This window comes from Rosa chinensis, chromosome 7, assembly GCF_002994745.2.
Source record: "Rosa chinensis cultivar Old Blush chromosome 7, RchiOBHm-V2, whole genome shotgun sequence".
Taxonomy (NCBI): domain Eukaryota; kingdom Viridiplantae; phylum Streptophyta; class Magnoliopsida; order Rosales; family Rosaceae; genus Rosa; species Rosa chinensis.
The window spans coordinates 18693423-18712129 of record NC_037094.1 but is presented as its reverse complement, the minus strand read 5'-3'; positions in this window follow the sequence as shown (position 1 = coordinate 18712129).

Genomic DNA, 18707 nt, shown 5'->3' with positions numbered 1-18707 from the left:
AACCTTTTTAACCATTTAGTATTTTAATTACCATTTCTTATACAAATTTTATTTACAAAATTATTTACACAGTTTATTGTAGAAAATTAGAAATTTGATTGATTTTCTCTCGTGATAATTGCTGCGTACGTAGGAATTCAATAAAACAACGATTGATTGTGAAACTAAATTTTATAATGGTCAATGATAATCTTTTCTTAATTATTTTCAAAAGGAAGTTATGATCTTGATATCTGAGTTATGTAGAGTCTAGATCACCATCCCTTCCCTCATTGTCGGAAATTATTAGGCATTAATCCTTCTTATCCTCTTTATATCTGGCGCCATGTATTCACCATTGAGACAGAACCATTGTGTTCTTCCATTCCCTCTTCTTCATAGCCTAATAACAGTGTGAGAGGAACAACGTTGTTCACTTACGAAGTTACGATGAAATTTTTTTTTTTTTTTATAATTAAGATCATACGGTTCTTCAAAGGTTTTCTGGGCCTCATCTATTCCCCCCCTCCCGGGCCACCAATAATATATTGCGAAAATAAGCGTCGGTGGGAATGTGGGATTCGAACCCGAGTGTAGGGGTTCTCTATCTGAAGGCTCTTACCAACTCGATCACCTATGGTGGTTATGAAATACTCTCTTTGTTCATCGTCTTCCTCGCTGTTGTTGGTTTATATTTAATCAACATTCTCGATTTCTTCATAATTACAATGACAACCACAAGAGTGGTGATTATTAGATTTGGCTACAAGGGTCCATGGAATACTAATTGGGAAACATAGTTCCAAACTTTCTTGAAGAGCCGCATAGAGGTTTGATTGAAATATTTATGATGAAATCACAATAAAATGAGCTTTCAATAGTATAGACGGAGGCGAAGCCATAAAAGATATGTTTGTGATCGAGGATAAGATAATAAATTTCTTCTTCTTCTTTCTTCTAATGGGTGGAATAGCACATTTAATGTTTTTTTTTTTAGTTGAAGGAGGTTAGACTTTATTGATAATCGAGAAAAATCTTAGAGTACAAGCTTTCTAAATAAGAAAAAAAGTTGCAAAAAATGCATCAAAAATACAAGAAAATAGAAATATATCAATAGCGCATGCGCTGTTTTACCACTACGGATTGCTACCGTATAGTGAACTTTGTAGTCGAAGGTATGACTACACATGCATATACAACTCACAAAATGACAAAAGTCAATTTGAAGAAGAACATAGGGCAATCCTCCATCAAAATATTGAAGCTGGTCAAGGGTGTCAAAACATGGCGGTGTTGGCATACGATCCCTTTCGAACATATACCATAATCCCGGGTCCACAACCCAATACAAAGAAACATCATAATCTCAAAACTAGTGCAATAATTAGAAGGGAGCTCAATAGAAAATTTGTATCACACTTCTGGGTCGGATCTAAGACCCACCAGGATCCCATATCTTGATCCAGCCCAAAACCGTCCACCAAACCCAGCACCAAGTATTGCCTAGAGTCCAAGGGCGTTCAAACCTTCCGCCGCCGACGTACCATCCGACCATCAAACTACCCGGTGGCCCGTCACCTGCAACACGGTCTGTACCACTTCATCAACGAAGGTCATCAACTGTCAAGAAGAAGTCGACATCACACGCCACGAACCCACATTCTAGTAGTAGCATCATCAAGTGATCTGGCCGGAGAAAATCCACTATGATCGACTACAGCACACTCGAAAAGTCACCATCCTTGCTGAGATAAGTCAGCCTTTTGAGACAACCATGGAAGAGAGACGAGAGATTCGACCCTCCTGGATCCCACCCTCCACCACCAACAAGACGGACTCTACCACCATCGTCAAAACCTAATCTCAACATCCCTTCAACAACCTCCGCCATAGAAGAAGGATTGGATTCGCCTTTAATCTCATCATCCTCAACCGCCGAAGTAGCGAATTGACAACCACGGATCCCCACTCTCGCAGCCACCAAGCCTGACGCCGACCGCTGCAACGATCCGGATCCCATACCGGTCAGATCCTACTCCACCCGACAGCCTCTACCACCCTTCACTGTCAACCCAGCACTCTCTTGGCTCTCCGATAAATCAACACCAGGACCAAGATTCCCCTCAACACACACTGTGCCCACGACCACATCGAAGGCAAACACAACGAGGCCGAAGCATGAACAAAACTCCATGAATAGAGAAGGTGTAGGACGCGATGGACACATAGATACGCCGCTCCACAAACCCTAGCAGAGCGGTGGGTCTAGTTTTTTTTTTTTTTTTTTACAATAGTTTAGTCTACTATTTGCGGAAAAGACTCTGACGAGCACATTTATTGTTTATATTTGGCTTCGCCATTGATTATGGGTAATAGTGTCGCCATGGGAGGCCTGGTTGATGACATAAAGACTGCCATAAGGTCTTTACATAATGTTTCAATATGCCATGCTCCAAGAACTTGTAATGGAGTGGCACATAGACTAGCTAATATTGCTTTTGAAGCTAGGGAAAGCTGTTTTTGGTTCACTAGTACTCCAAACTGCATTATGGATTAATGCAGAACGATTGTAACCGTCTTGGTTAATGCCTTCTAAATAAGTTATTTCCTTGATTAGAAAAAAAAAAAAAAAAAGGTAATCGTCGCTCATAAATTATACCAGTCATTTGTTCTTTGTGATAAATAATATATTTCGTTTTGAAGGCGTGCCCCGGTTGTAAATTCTATTATAAATTTGTGGTTTAGAATTGTATAAACTTGTGGTTTAGTAATAAACCTGTCTTAAGAAATATTAATTTGTTTTCTTTGTCCAAATGAAGAAGAGTAATCCAACTGTTTCATGACACTAGGATGGTAGAAAAATCTTCTATGTTTGTCCTTTATTTTGAGAAAATCTAAGATTCGTTTTCCTATTTCAAAAGTTGTATAAACAAATTGAATAAAGATGGTCTTACCGAAAAATTGATCAAAGATGGTAGAAATTTTGGAAGTGATCACACATGGGAGCACATAATAAAATCAACACGAATAAAGGACCACAAGCATGCATTGACCAAAGAAAATCGAGTATGAGTAAAATATTCAAAAGCCTTGATGCATCCTTTTCAAATTAAGCACAGATAAGTTACCAAAACACCAGAAAAATGTTAAAGAAATTAAGGGTAGATACGAACAACTAATTATTAAATTATGTGAGCAATTGAAAAATATGGTGATGAACTCGATGCACATTAGCTTCCACAAGTTTGTGTTTATTTTTATTTTTTTCCGGTATTATTGGCCTGCAAGTTTGGCATCATTTTTCATCCCCTTTTCATTTTTTAATCATAATGGAAATGAGACTTTATTATTGGAATTTTTTTTTCATTGGTTGAATAAACCATAATTATTTCAAATGTTGGCTTCACAGAGAAAAAGTTATCTGAGCAGATAATGAAGCACGAAAAAGTAAACTTACTAATAAATAGTTAGAATAACATAATGTATTATATTATAGTTGAATTAAGAGACACTTTGCCCTATAAGAAATTGGCACCTCAAGCTAGCTCCAAATATGCGTTGCACCATGTCCATATCAAAATTAAAAACAAGACTATGAAATCTGAAGGAGAATACAAGCAATATTTATTTTCAAAATATTGATGAATACGTGTGTGATCGATTATGCATGTATATACATATAGAGGCCCTTCCACTAAGGGATTTCTTTTTTTTGTATTTTTTAGGAATAGGGCATTAGACCAACTTTTCGATTACATTTTGCAATCTCAACCGTTCAGTTTTTAGGTCCTAATGTCTAGATCACCTCTGCAAATTTTCAATCAAATCGGTGATCGTTAAGGTATTGAATAAGATTAAATTAATAGACGAACCAAATCTGTCTAACATAAACAGTTCATACATATAATTGTAAATTATAGTTTTGAATGCCTTAACGATAATCAATATTTGCAGAGGTGGTCTACACATTAGGACCTAAAAACTGAACGGTTGAAATACCAAAATATTATCGAAAAGTTGGTCTAATGCCCTATCTCTAAAAAAGACCCCAAAAATGGGAAGGGTCCTGTATACATATATACATGTAAGTATAGGTAAAATTAAGTAATGCCACGATAACCAGCATGCTTATAATATATAACACGTAGATTACTTTGTATGAGAATTTAGGCAGAGACTTCAGACGGTTGGAATATCAGTCAAACCGACTGTTGACTACTGCATTCCAAGTTCAGATGATCATATCGATCCATCTTAATTAATACAACGTCGAAGACTAGTCAAAATTAGTTGGTCAAGTCTCTTCTTCCCTGTGTCTCTCATCAAAGCCAATAGTGTTATATATGTTTTTCCTCTATTCCTGTTGTGTTCTGGTTCTAATTGTCTTTGAATCTCTATGACTTTATCCCCCAAGTGTCTTCTAAGAAAAGAATACGAAACATGTATTTCCGTTTTATACTTGGCTAGATCTAGAGAGAAGGTGCGTAAAAGAATCTTTTGCGGATGTTTGTTTTTGACATACGTAAAATTATGATTCAAACGGAACATTCTTATTATCTTTACAAAAATTCAACATAAGTGATTGATTATCATCAATTTCATTTTAATTTTTTCTTTGGCACAGTTCTAATTACCAGGCCCAAACTGAAAGTGCTTATTTAACAAAAATTATTAATAAAATTTGTTGTCTCATGCTCAAAAAGAATATAAAAAAATGTATGGTCGGCCTCCGGATCTGAAAGCGTGTCCTTGGGGTGATCTGGTTGTTCTTATGGGGTGGAGGTGATGGGCAGATGGGGTTAGTGCTTGGATTTTTGTTTTATCCTTTTGCTGCAATCACTCGAATGGTAGAAAGGAGTACTTCCTCATGTTTATATAAGACCAAACCCATTTAACTGTTTAAGAAAGATTATCAATCCTTTTCTTTTTTAGTAATTCGATCTTCATGAGTGGTTGTGAATGATTACCGTTTGTTAGTATTTATAACCTTAGTTGTGAAATTTTGAGCGGTACCGGAATTGTTCCGAGTCAAATAGCAATGATTCAAAGTTTTCGTACTTTTATATTAGGAACCAAAACAGTGTTTTATTAGGATGGTTTTTCGTTTTCTTTATGAATGATCCTTACATGTATAGGAACCTTGATAATGAACAATTTCATGGTCGCCAAGGGGCAGGTTCAAAGAATCAGATGTACTTCCGAAACGGCTGTTGTTTCCTTTATGTTGATGTTTGTTTTGCATCCACAACATCAATTTAGGGTTGGGGGTTTTGGCTTTAGCTGCTTAGGGCCCAGTAATTTGAAATTTCATACTGAAAAGTACATATCAAATCGGAAAATGTGGTGACTAATTGGGGCTAACATGCTTGATTGGAACTTCTATTGGCATATTGGCTTGTTTGCTTCAGCTCTTCTAAGAAAGAGCAAATCTAGTTGAAGCATAGCATGCATGGATTGACAGGAAAACAGCCTGATTAACCTCTTTCTTCAAGTCGTCCCAACATGAGTTGACATGAAGAAACAAATATGCATGTGAAGTTGTTGAATTTGTACAGATATGAATGACATTTCGTTGACGTACAGAGTCGGTCAGTACACAGCAGTCACTATTGTTTCATCGGCAATTCAACTGGAAAATTCAACTCAACTTAAACCGTTCAATATCTACGATAGAGTGATAGATTCCCCCTTTCCAAATAGAAAGGGACTTACAGTTAGCACAGACATTCCAATTAAAGGCTTAAAGCCATGCACTTCCCTTTGTTGGTCATGCTCTGATAACTGACACCACCTTGTTTCAGATCATCACACTTCTGGCTCTTTGGTGTTTTGCTTTTGAAGCATCCAGCAAATTTCATTTGAAAAGATGCGGGTGCTTTCTTTTCATGGTATCTTTTGAAACTAATCCTTCCACATTAGTTCATTAGACATCTCGTATTTTCGTTTTTGTAAGGATGTCCCACATGTGATATATGTAAGAGTTAGATCCTTGAATTACATCGACACTTGCATTTAATCTTTTTTACAGTGATTAAGCAAGGAACAATATTAGCGTAATGAGAGAAAATCGAAAGATACATATGGAGTCTCAGCGATTGATATCAGAGGTATGATTCGGTTGAGGAGCCACTGTTTGGATTTAGGGTGAAGCAAATGGGTCATGAGAGTTTATATCAACTGACTAAGTGAGGTATTTGGTTATTTTCTAATGGGCCTATCTAAACCTGCTAATCTTTAAGAAACCTCTCTTTTGAAAGGCATCCAGTTGTTAATCTGGCATGATAGTGGGCCTATCTCTTTCTTGCTTAGCAAGTCTTACTTTGTCTTAATCAAGTTTAGCCCAAATCATTAAGCATAATACAGGCATGTGCACTTCTTTTCCAAATCATTTGTTCCCATTAGATTCTGGTTTTAGTTTTGAGTGCTGATAGAAGCTACTGTTTGTGGCAATATTTTAACCTTCCTCTCCAAAGCTAGTTCAAATTCTGGCGAGTTTACACTAGCTAATTCAAGCTTCTATTCATTTTGGTGGATTCAGATCCTCAGGTTGTCACGTATTTGCTTAGTTATAAGTTTATAACGATGATAGTTTCGTTTTCGATGGGCACTTGGCTTTTGAAGTTAAGGGTACGTCTTCTTAATCAGTACAGTTGATTTTCTAATGCTTATGTTCCCCGGCCGGAGCTGTAATGTTGCTGCTGCTTATGGCATGAGAAGTAGTAAATGGGAATAAAAAGTACTAGAATCCCTCTAAGTCTCAACTGGCCGGCTGCTTGATTAATTTAAACTACTTGAAGCTCTTGGTGGTTTGGTTAGTTCCATCATTATATTGAGTAGGCAACCATACGTACCTAGATTTAGGACCAAGAATGACATCCGAAGATATCATAAAGATACATTATGTTGTTGCACATCATGGATAACAAGGAATCTTCTTATTCTAATTAAAATTCTCCTTAATTAAGCAACCGTTTGTGATAATTAATGACTATCTAACAGATAGACTATCCATAGCTTCTACTTGTATATTTCGGTCAACCAGAAATCAAATTCAACGGTTGGTTCTTTCTCATAAATATAACTACAAATAGAAGCCAAATGCTGGCATGGCTTTGATTCTGCTTACAAATAGAAAAAGACCCTCTTTAGCATCCGAGATTCCAATTAGCTAGAGGCCTAGAGCAATTAGCTAGGTCTCTCTGGTGAAAACTAGCGCTGACTTTGTTTCTTGAAGTTGATTAAGATGTTAAATTAACCAATGATAATAAGGTTACTTGAGGAGGTTTTATTATGAGACTTCCAATGAATTATCCAGCCTATACAATTTAATTGTTAGTTCCAATATGATAGGATTAACAAGGAAAACAATGTTTCCTGCAACTGTGACATTGTGTTTCTCCCCCTAAAATATGGCCTCATATGTTTGTTGCTATCTGGGTATCTCAAGGGTCAAACTGTTCTTCTTTTGCCAATAATCACTTCCATTCCAGGTCTCAATATTCCTAGTCCAGCTAATTAATCCTATAGGTATTTTTATTGAATAACCTCGGCGATGTGAGAGAGTTCTCTATTGGTAAAAGATTAGAGTATTCAAGTATAACGAAGAACCTAAAGTCGTAGGAAACAAGAGAACCGAGCCAAAGTTAAAGCAAGCAGGATGAACACATTTAATTATTTCAATTTTGAGTGGACTTTTTAGCTCTGGTGATTGACATGATCACATGATGCACAATGACATGCACCAATGATCAGAGTTTGAATCCCTGCCGAAAAAAAACCAATGACACCATCAATCTCTAGCCTCGATTAGTCTTTGTAACCGAAAACACTAAGGCTTCACAGTGTTGCCGATATAGCTTTAAAGTTAATTAGATGTAGGCAAGAATTTAAGGAAGCTGTCCAGAATGGCTTTGATATTGTAAGAACATTGGAAGCTTCTCTGTGGGAATTTTTGCCTGTACGGAATTTCTGGAGAAAAAGGTCATCCCGATAGCTAGGAAGTTTCCAACATTGTATTTCACTTAGAAGACGATAAAAATAATGTTCATGAAGTTGCAACTTTAGGACTATTGGCTAGCTACACTGTTTTTGAATATGAGAATCTTCCAGGGAGGAGATTAATTACTAGAAAAAGAGGAAGCTTAAAAGAGAAAGGGAAAGGCTTTGTGAACTTGCTGACGAGATCAGAAACCAGATAAAACATGTAAGCATGTACCGACTTATTACAAAAGCTATGTGAACAAGTGAAAAGGGCAAGGGTAAGACAAGAATAAAGAGAGAGATTCCATACATAAAGATTGCGGCTCATCGCAGCAAAAAAACAAGTCTCATTTGGAAGCACAAACTTTCCCGGATTCTCCATATAAACTTTCCTAGCTAAGGATGGTTAATCTAATATTCTGCTTTCAGTGATAATTAAAGATTTAAACACTGGGTTGCGCGTAATGTAAATTCGACTGATGGAAGGTTTTGTTGGTTTGTGGCTTAAATTAATAAGCTCATCAATTATCTTTTGGACTAAGCCCACATGATTAACCTAATTCTATAAGCTTCGTGCACATATAAATATATGCTTTCTGTCACCAATTAAGGTGTGAGAGAGAAAAGAAAAAGCCGCAATTTTTTCAGTTTTGGGGTTCTATAGAAAATTACTTTTTGCCTTGTTGCTTTTGTTCTTGTGAGTGACAATATATTTGAGGTAGTTGTTCTTCTATTTGGTCTTTCTCTTTCCGTGAGTGTATTCGGGTGTAATCGGGTTTTGGGTTTGAGTGCTAAACACCTTGTAATCTCCTTTTGATATTAGTTGAATCTCCTCACCGTTTCCGCCCGTGGATGTAACCCTTTGATTTTGGGGTGAACCACGTAAATCTTTGGTCTTCTGGATTTTTTCTATTAATTTATCTTTTCATATTTCTGATACTTCATACCTATTTGACGCTTCCGCACAACAGGTTTGAATTCTCATCGACAATGGTGGACAAAGAGACATTGCTGGTAGCATGCATGAGCTTTAGCACTCATAAATTTACATTGAATGTCAACTTAATTAATACCATGAGGAATATTAACTTGTTGGAAGACAATCTTTAGCTCTTAAGTCACATTCAGTATAATATGTTTATTACTTTTAGGCAATTCACGGAACAAATGCTTTGTTCCCTATATTTTCACATGATTGAGATTCGTCAAGTAAATTCGCATCACTATCATTTGGATTCAATCCGGTTTGGTACATTATTACATTGTATGCCACTTGGCTTGATCAGTCCCATCATCAACTAGCGTAAGAGCCATAGTCTTTACAGTAAAGAATTTCGTATATCCAAACTAACATGTCAATATATTTGTGTATGATTCCAGACTATAAGACAAAAGTGCCTGATACATTCCTCAAGCATCTATTGAAACCAGAATTAGATCAGCATATGCTCTTTTAATTGCATCAGCATAATTGTAAATATATACAGTTTGTTGAACAACAACAAGAAAAGGCCAAGAAGGCATTTGGATATATACAGATTCCAAATTCCAACCAGAAAAGGAACTAGAACTAGCAGCCAAATTAGGTTCCCGTCCTCAAAAATTACTAACAAGTGACTGATTAATTTGTAAGTTACCACAAAGGGAAAGCGCAAAAGAAAAGGACCCATGTCATCGGAAAAAAAAAAAAAGAGAGAGAGAGAAAAAGACCCATTTCACTAGAATTTAGGATACACAAAAAGAGAATTATTAATCTGTAGCATCGTTGGCTGAGAATCTCTCCTTTCTTCTTGTTTACAAAAACCAAGTGGTATAGCTGTTAGATAAACTAACTAGGTTATGCTTTGCATTACTTATATTCTATTAGGACTAACTTTCCACGCATGGATATATAAATGCAGTGCAAAGCTGTATGAATGTGAGAAGTAGAATTTGCCAGAAAGATAGAGAAGCATATAAAAGAAATTCCACTAACTAAAGAAGCTAAGCAGCTTGATTCAAATAAACAAAGTGACCACTTTGTTGGAATCTCCGATCGGACATGTTTGATATAGGAAACGACCAAAAGAGTACTTGGATTATGTATTGGATAGCTGGCTGTACAATTGGAATGAAAGGCCAATTGAACAAATAGTGGGGTTTTTATTAAACTAGTTGATTAATAGGTCGTTTTGTCTATCAGAATGCTAATTAATCCTCTTAGCTTATGTTATGTCAGTTGTGGGAGACCCATTAAGCTGATACGTGGGTATAGATGTTATGAGGTAAATGCCAATACAGAGAGTTGGGTTGTTTGGAACCTTGGATTGATGTTTGTCCTTGTGTTAATTATCCGATAGAGAGAGAGGGTACAGAAATATGAGGACAACAACTAAAACAGGAGATTTTAAGACTCAAATGAGTGTAAAACAATATGCATATGCTTAGACAGCCGATATCCCAAAAGTTTAAGTTGTACCCTCTCGGTCAATTTGTATGTAGGGAGACAGAGAAAAACTAAGAGATGAAGGAGTCGAACTCAAGACCCCTTATAAAATATATATATATATATATATATATATATATATATACAGATCCTATTCAGAGTGGAGCTCCGCTTTGAAAATTAACGTGTGAAGTTCGAGTTTTGGGTCACTTTTCAGTTGCATATCCACATCTCGACCGTTCAGTTTTTAAGTACTAGTGTATAGATCATCTCTACAAATTTTCAGTCAAAATGATGATTGTTAAGACATTGATAACGGCCTTAAAGCTAGTACGGTTCAGGTTGACAGATTCAGTCCGTCCATTGGTTTAAGCGAGTTAGATACCTTAACGATCATCAATTTGACTGAAAATTTGCAGAGATGATCTATACACTAGTACCTAAAAACTGAACGGTCGAGATGTGGATATGCGACCAAAAAGTGACCCAAAACTCGAACTTCACACGTTAATTTCAAAGCAGAGCTCCGCTCTAGATAGGATCTGTATATATATATATATGATATCTTGTTAGACAAATAATATAATTTTAACAATGCCAAATATCAATGTAATATATATATATATATATATATATATATATCATGTACCAGTGGCGGAACCAGGATTTGTAACTTGGGGGGGGTCCAAAATAAGAAGTAAAAAAAAAAAAAAAAACCAACACTAAACAAAGTTAAGCACTCGACGTATATTGCGTAATCTCATTAAGAAAATAAACCATATATATATACATAATGTAGATATATGCAAAACATTAATGTCCTCTTAACACTTAAGGTTCATGCGACGTCCATTCTTTATACATTTTTGATTTGTTTCCTATATAGATTTAATCTCACTAATCGAATTCTTTTAAATTTTAGTAAATACTTAATGAAAAGTATTTTTTTAGTAAGTACATAATTATCAGATTTAATTAACATTTCGATCTCTTGTATTACAATATACTTTTGAGTTTCTTGTTCATCGTACGTTTTAGATTTATGTATTTAATATATAATTATAATTTATGACTACATAAGAAGACTGAAGGGGGGGGGTCCAATTGGGTAAGATTGTGCAAGGTATATATGATTTCATTGAAATCATTGATTAATTAGCTTATCAGCTTATGTCTTAGGGGGGGTCCGAACCCCTGCAGACCGAACAGTGGTTCCGCCACTGATACCGTATGATCAACCCCCATACGGATTATTAATTCTACTTGACCAAACACTACCATGTTAGGTGTTCATTACTGAATGAACAAGTGAAAAGATGACCACCCGTAGTTCTAGTGATTGAGTGTATTAATTCTCTAAGTACAACCTTAAACGTCTCCATTCTTTTAATATGGCAATTTGCAACCCTGTATAGTTCGTGCATCTTTAACTATCCCACCAAATCATCGATGCAATGTTACACTCATGAATCATGACATTCTGCAGAGCATACATGTTTTCTTTTCTCCACTAATAAAATGGCACTGTCAAAGTTGTCATTGTGGAACAAATACTAAACCAAATACATGAATAATAGCAAATTGTCAACGAAGTATCTTCCATGTTTATGAGGATTCACATGCACACAATATTTTGAAAACGAAGTCTGAGGAGGAAGCATGAGGATTGCCTCTTACAAGTCGCAATGACCATTTTTGTAATGCCTTGAGATCGAAAGATTCAAAATCATAGGCACATAGGTAGCTCCATTACCATTAGCTAGGTTAAAGAAAGAAAGGGATAGGTAGCTCCATACCCAGTTACAATTTTCCTATAACCAATGCATGTGTGACTTTCTCTGAGCATCAGTATCAGCTTTTTGAGCCCCCAAAAAACCATGAACAATTATATCCAAGGTATCATATCCCTCAAAGCTACCACACAGAGAATAAACAAGTCTATGTAAAGCAGAGCGGCAAGAGCCAATTAAACTCAGTGACATGCAAATTAAATTAAGGGCATGTGGTTAAGTGTGATTCTCAGGCTGCAGATTCATTGAGCTATAAAACAAAAACTAACAAGGCCAGCCAGCTATGGTGAAGCTGTGCATTTTAACCGGCGTATTTAAAGGTAGGCGAGGCAGGGCAGGGCTTTTAGTTGTAAACAACCAACCAGCTGCCAAACACCATTATGATATAATACTTCACCTTCCTATGGTATAATACTTCACCTTGGACCACCATTATGATATAATACTTCACCTTCCTATGGTTGGTATGAGACGTCGTTCCCAACTTCCAAGTAGAAATTTATTGCGAGAATGAGAATATTGTCCTATTAATTCAAAAACGGTAGAATTTTTTTTTTTTTTTTTCCAAAATGAAGGGTTGTTAATTCATTTTAAATCAATCGATCAATGATTGTCATTAATAACCAACACAAATTAGAATAGGCCGTTATATATCATTCCACTGTCATTTAAGGGCATAGAAAGATAAGAACATAATATTAGTACCCTCAGTGATACATAGAAATAGACCTACCCATTATACCTTTAAATACGTAGAGGTAACGTGAATCCTCTTTTGGTATTGCTCCAGAAACGCTAGAAGTACATAAAGTTTGCATAGGCCTCATCATTTAGCCCTTTGGTCTGTAGGGCTGAAGCCCTACCCGACCCTTGCATTAGGGCGGGCCGGCCCTACCATTTCTCAAATAGGATAGAGTAAGGGTCATGCAAATGAAGCCCGCCCAATTAAGCTCTAATAATTTTCTATTTTTTCTATTTTTTAAATATGTTTCTCTTTAGTCTATAACATACAACTTATCTATTTTTTGTAATTGATTTCCTAAGCTTTATTTTCTTTAATTTTTGTTTCCTTTGTTAAACAACAATTAATTTTGGGAGATTTAGAGATATAGTTAATTGAATATAACCATCTTAACTAATATTTATAAATGTTATAACTTATAAGTTAATTCCAATATATATATATATATATATATATTTATAGTAAATATGATTAACAAAAAATAATAAGTCTTGTATTACCTATATAACCATTGAGCCACATTTTGAGATAAAAAATAAAAGTGATATATTTCTTTTTGTTAAACAAATTAAGGCCCATTTTGGCACTATTCGGAAGGCCGGCCCTAGTGGCTTAGGCCTTTCGGGCCTGTAAGGGTTAGCATATTTAAGCCCCGGCCCGACCCTACCTGGCATAGCTTCCTAAGAGACTAGAAAATTATTGAATTTAGATGACTAAAAACATAAAAAGACCTAAGTCAAAACAACCCAGCCAAAATAGGAGCCTACTAGCCCCAAGAAAGAAACCCAACTCAGGCCCAACAAAGAATGGCTTGACCCAAGCCTACAATCCATCTTCAGCCTCACTGTACGGCAGCTATCTTGGCAACCTGGCGCCATATCCTACCACCGCGTACCGACGCTAACCCTCACCACTGCCACCTAATGCAGTAACGCTAGACGTCGTCGCCGCCGCCACAACGCAACGCCAAACTTCATTGCCTTAACCCCCTTCGAAGCCTAACCGAACCACGTCGAAACCAGCACTCCACCACCACTGGTCAACCCCTCCATCACATCGCAGATCATGGAGGTGCCTCTAAGACACGACCCGCGTTGTACCGCCGCCCACCGCGCCTAAGATTTCATCTCGTGCTCATCGTCAAAACCACTTAGCCAGAACATATCTTCCACAAGACTGCCAGGCATATGGTGATCAAATACTCGTTCGGCAGCAACCTATTAATGACGAGGCAGACTGATATCGACCATGAGCGCCATCGGACGAGGAGGAATTCGCAAACCTTAGACTCAAGACCATCCGAGTTTTTAGGATCTCTCGATTCTTAACCTTAAATAAGAAATATTAAATTATTGAAAATCATGGCTTGTCAATCCATTAATAAAACGTAAATGTAGTTAATAACATAAACATGACCCACCCTTGCGGGCTATGTCAATATTGAGCCATGCAAGTAATCCTAGAGATACCTAAATATCAAAACCTAAGTTAAGCACCAAAACCAAAATAACCATGACAATACTAGGGTGATGGACCAAGGTCCACCTAAGCTTATTCGAAAACACATGAGATCTCTCTAAGCAGAGGGGGCTTCCCTAGGAGCACAACTAGCAGAATCCATCAAAGTCTCCTTCACACTATCATGAGAATCTATAGCAACCTCATCCACCATCTCCAGCTCACGCTTAGCAGCACTAAACCTGCACTTCTTGGCTTTCTTGGAACCTAAGACAGCAGCTTCCAACTTCCAAGGACGAATGTACTTCATTTTAGGCTTATTCTTAAAACCCATAGGACGTCCCACCTTGCGTTTCTTCACCAGAGAGACCAACAATTTCCAATCCTGATAAGGTAGATCCAGATCATGTGCATACTCCAGAGCAAGAGGAGCAGACTCAGCAATTGGAGCCACAACCTTGGGGTGTTTGCTATACATCACCAAGCTCATAGAAGCAGGGCGCTTAGCACTAGCGATAGGCTAGCCTAGAACTGCAGCGCTGCGCTCAGGAACCTTAACACCATCGGTGCTGGAGAGCAAAACAGATTGAGCTGCGCAGCCAATTCTGCTCCTGATTGATATGCCTGGGAGAGATGAGTGAAGAATGATGACACTGATAGGAATAAATTAGGGATTAACGCCTGAGTCACAAGTCTGCCTACACTCAACGAAGCCGCACACAACAGAGAGATGCCACCAATGAATTTGATGAGGAAGTCTTGAAGGCATCGCCATGTCTTCTTTCAATTTTGATCTATCGAGAGCTGAATGCCAAGTAACTTCTATTTAAGTTTTCACAAAATGATGTGGGGTTGAAAATATTTGTTAGATGCCAGAAAGAGGCACAAATCATGGAGTAAGAAATGGGTAACAATAAATATAAGTGTATTGCAAATTGCTTCAAAGAGAGCAAGCATATAACGCTCCAAAAACATTTACTCCTGGACAGGCATTTACAATGTAGTTACCATGGTTGATTCAAATTAGATAAATTATAATTTATATTCACGATTAAATTAAATAAGGGCTAAATACTAGTTACTACCCTATGGTTTAGGTCCAAAATCAATTCAGTCCATGGACTTCTAATTTCATCAAAAACACTCCTGCACTTTCAATTTTGATCTAATAGGTTCAATTCATTAATATTCTGTTATGAGTTCAAGTTATAGTTGGATTATTTGTTAAAAAAACTATTTATTTATAGTAGGACTTACTCCTAAATTGACTATATGGGCCATCTCGACACCACATCATAAAACATAGGCTATATATGAGCCACGTTAACAAGTTAAATAACTTCAATTATTGGAAAACTAACAAATTGGACTTATTATATCAAAATTGAAAGTTCATGGGTGTTTTTGATGAAATTAGAAGTTCAGAGACTGAATTGATTTTGAATCCAAACTACAGGGTAGTAATCAGTATTTAACACATTAAATAATGTAATATATTAATATTGAGTTCCTAGCGAAAAGAATATATTTCACCGCAATTAATTGTTTGAACTTTTCAAAAAGAAGATTATGTTAACATAAGGAAATTCTTTATAGGATTTACAATTTAGGGTTAGGGTTCTTGATTTGCAATTTAGGGTTAGGGTTTAAGGTTTGTAGGTTGGAAACTTAAACTGAAAGTATGATTAGTTAATTGTAGACGTCTTATTTAAAGAAGCAAAATTAGAGAGCAATGCAGACAAAGCTGCAAGTATAGATATTGTTCGACTAATTGTCGGGAGTCGTGGTGTTTATGCCTTGGACACATAAACCACATTATTAGCCGCTCTCTTTTCTCATAGTCATAGACAAAACCAATTTCAATTTGTTTAATTATCCATTTTATTTCTTTTTATCCTTTTGCTTGCCTTTGACTACTTTCAAATCCAATTTGTCTCAACCAGTTGATATATGATATAACTCCCTGATTTGTTGTCTATCCCATCCACTCATCCAGTCGCTATTGGACCCAAAGCTGCATGAACTTATTATTCAATTTGAATTATCATACAATAAAATAATAATCACATTCTTAGATCTTTTGCTAAAATATGTTAGCCATACACAATATAAAACTACCCATGTTGTCGGTTCAACTAGTAAGTGTCGATTGTGCAGGATCTATATGATCTTCATCACAACTCACGAGAAATTGGAAGTTAGCATGAACGTATTTTATATAATCTCAGTAAAAATTTGTAGATAGTTAGTATTTGTTTAATTCGTTCGAGACTTCAAAATAGCTTTGAAAATGGACGTTTGATGGTTAGAATTTGGGCCCTTTGGCCTGATGGTCTCTGTAACTGTGGTTTCTTGGGGTTTAGGTTCATGTCCCCCCATTGTAAGCTTTATTAATTAGAACTGTTTTAAAATATAAAAAATTCGTTCGAGACTTAACTCACTCAGTTTTGAAAAATGTCACTGTGATATTAAAATAGTCAATATATCATAACTTAGTAAATATTTGTGATTTATTACTCATAATCTGTCTCAAATTTGATGTGGTGAATATTTCAATATCAAATAATTACGGGTTAATTACGCTTGCATTTCACTTACATATATAAAAATGGATGGCAACGGTTTTATTTTATTTTATTTTTTTAAGAAGAAATAAAAAAAGTAATCATATGATGTACCTAATATCTCTAACCGAGCAACGCAAACCCTAGCGTTGAGCAGAGAGACCGGCGGCATCGTGGTCGTGGTGTCAGGTCTGGCAGTGGTGTCGCTTCGTCGCAGGGTGTGCGTCGTGGTCGTGCGCCGGCAAGCTTTTGAGTGCGACAAGTTTGGTCGTTGTGGTGTTCGGAGATCGTCGGCGACAATTGCAGAGAGTTCAGTTAGGAGGCTGTGGCAGATCCTAACGTCGGGCGTGCAGAGGGGGCCGGTTTTGGTGAAGCTGTTTCGTCGGGTGAGGAGGACCAGGGTGGGTCTGCGTCTGGATTCTGGCCTGTCTTGGCAGGGAATTCTCTGGGTTCTTGCTAGGTTCTACTACCGGCTGCAAGGGAGGTTACTGATCTGTAGCTTGACGGGTGATAGGAGCATTTTAATGTGATATTTTAATAGTTAATTCCTCACATTTTGCTTAGTTAATTCCTTGACGAATCGATTTTTAACTCAATTTCTATTTTCTTAGGTACATTGGAGTAAATGATGGTGAAATGAGCATTATGTCCACACTTACCTACAAATGGTGGAGATAAAATTGAAGTAAATGAGTAGGAAATCCATCATCATCATCACCCAAAAATATTCCATCTTTTAGGGTGTAATCATCATGTTTTCTCCATCATTTCTCACACTAATCCACCATCATCATCACCCAAAAACATTCCATGTTTTAGGGTGTAATCATCATGTTTTCTCCATCATTTCTCACACTAATCCACCATCATCATCACCCAAAAACATTCCATGTTTTAGGGTGTAATCATCATGTTTTCTCCATCATTACTCACACTAACATACTCCACTTTCATTATTTTTCTTCCACTCATCATTTCACTCTTCTTTTTCTTCCCTATATAAACATCTTCTCCTCTCATTCCAAAACATCTTCCTTCATCCATCTCATCTTCTTTGTCTCTCCATTTCCTTTCCATTTTCTCTCCATCCTCTAGTGCATTCAACGTTTCAAGCAAGGGAGAAGAAGAAGAAGAAGGAGCCGTGAGCATCATCATCCATCCTCCACCTTGAAGCTTGCTTTCGAGATTCAAGAATCCATAACGTTTCATCCTTCATCCCCATCTCCATCTCACGGTGTAATTCAACCTCTTTCTTTGTAATCTTGCTTAGTTTCGTGAGAATTGTTTTTAGTTAACATTTATGTTTGAACAAGGTTTATATTCTGAAATTTTATGATTAAATAAAGAATTTCGATTCTTATGTTGTGATTCCAAAGTTGCTTATGTGTGATTGTTCGATTGAATTTGCTTGATAGAAAACTTTTATATGTTTATCTTATTTGGGTCGACACTTATAGGATTTGCATATAATTGGTGCTAGGTTTAAGAACATGAAATCGACTTTTCGTTTTGTGTAAACTTGAATCAAAGTAGTAAAGGTTTTGGACAAAAATCGAATTCAATTGAAGAGGATTGCAATTAGGTGAACTTATTCATACTAAGTTGTACACTTGAGTTGATAGCCTTTCTCTATGTGTAATGCATTAAACATGACATGATTGACTAGCTTTCTAGGATTTGATTGCATGTTTAATAGGATTAATCTAGGTGCTTTCGCTTAGATTAATTAGCATTGAAAAGTAAAATATGGGAAATCGTTTGCTTTCGAA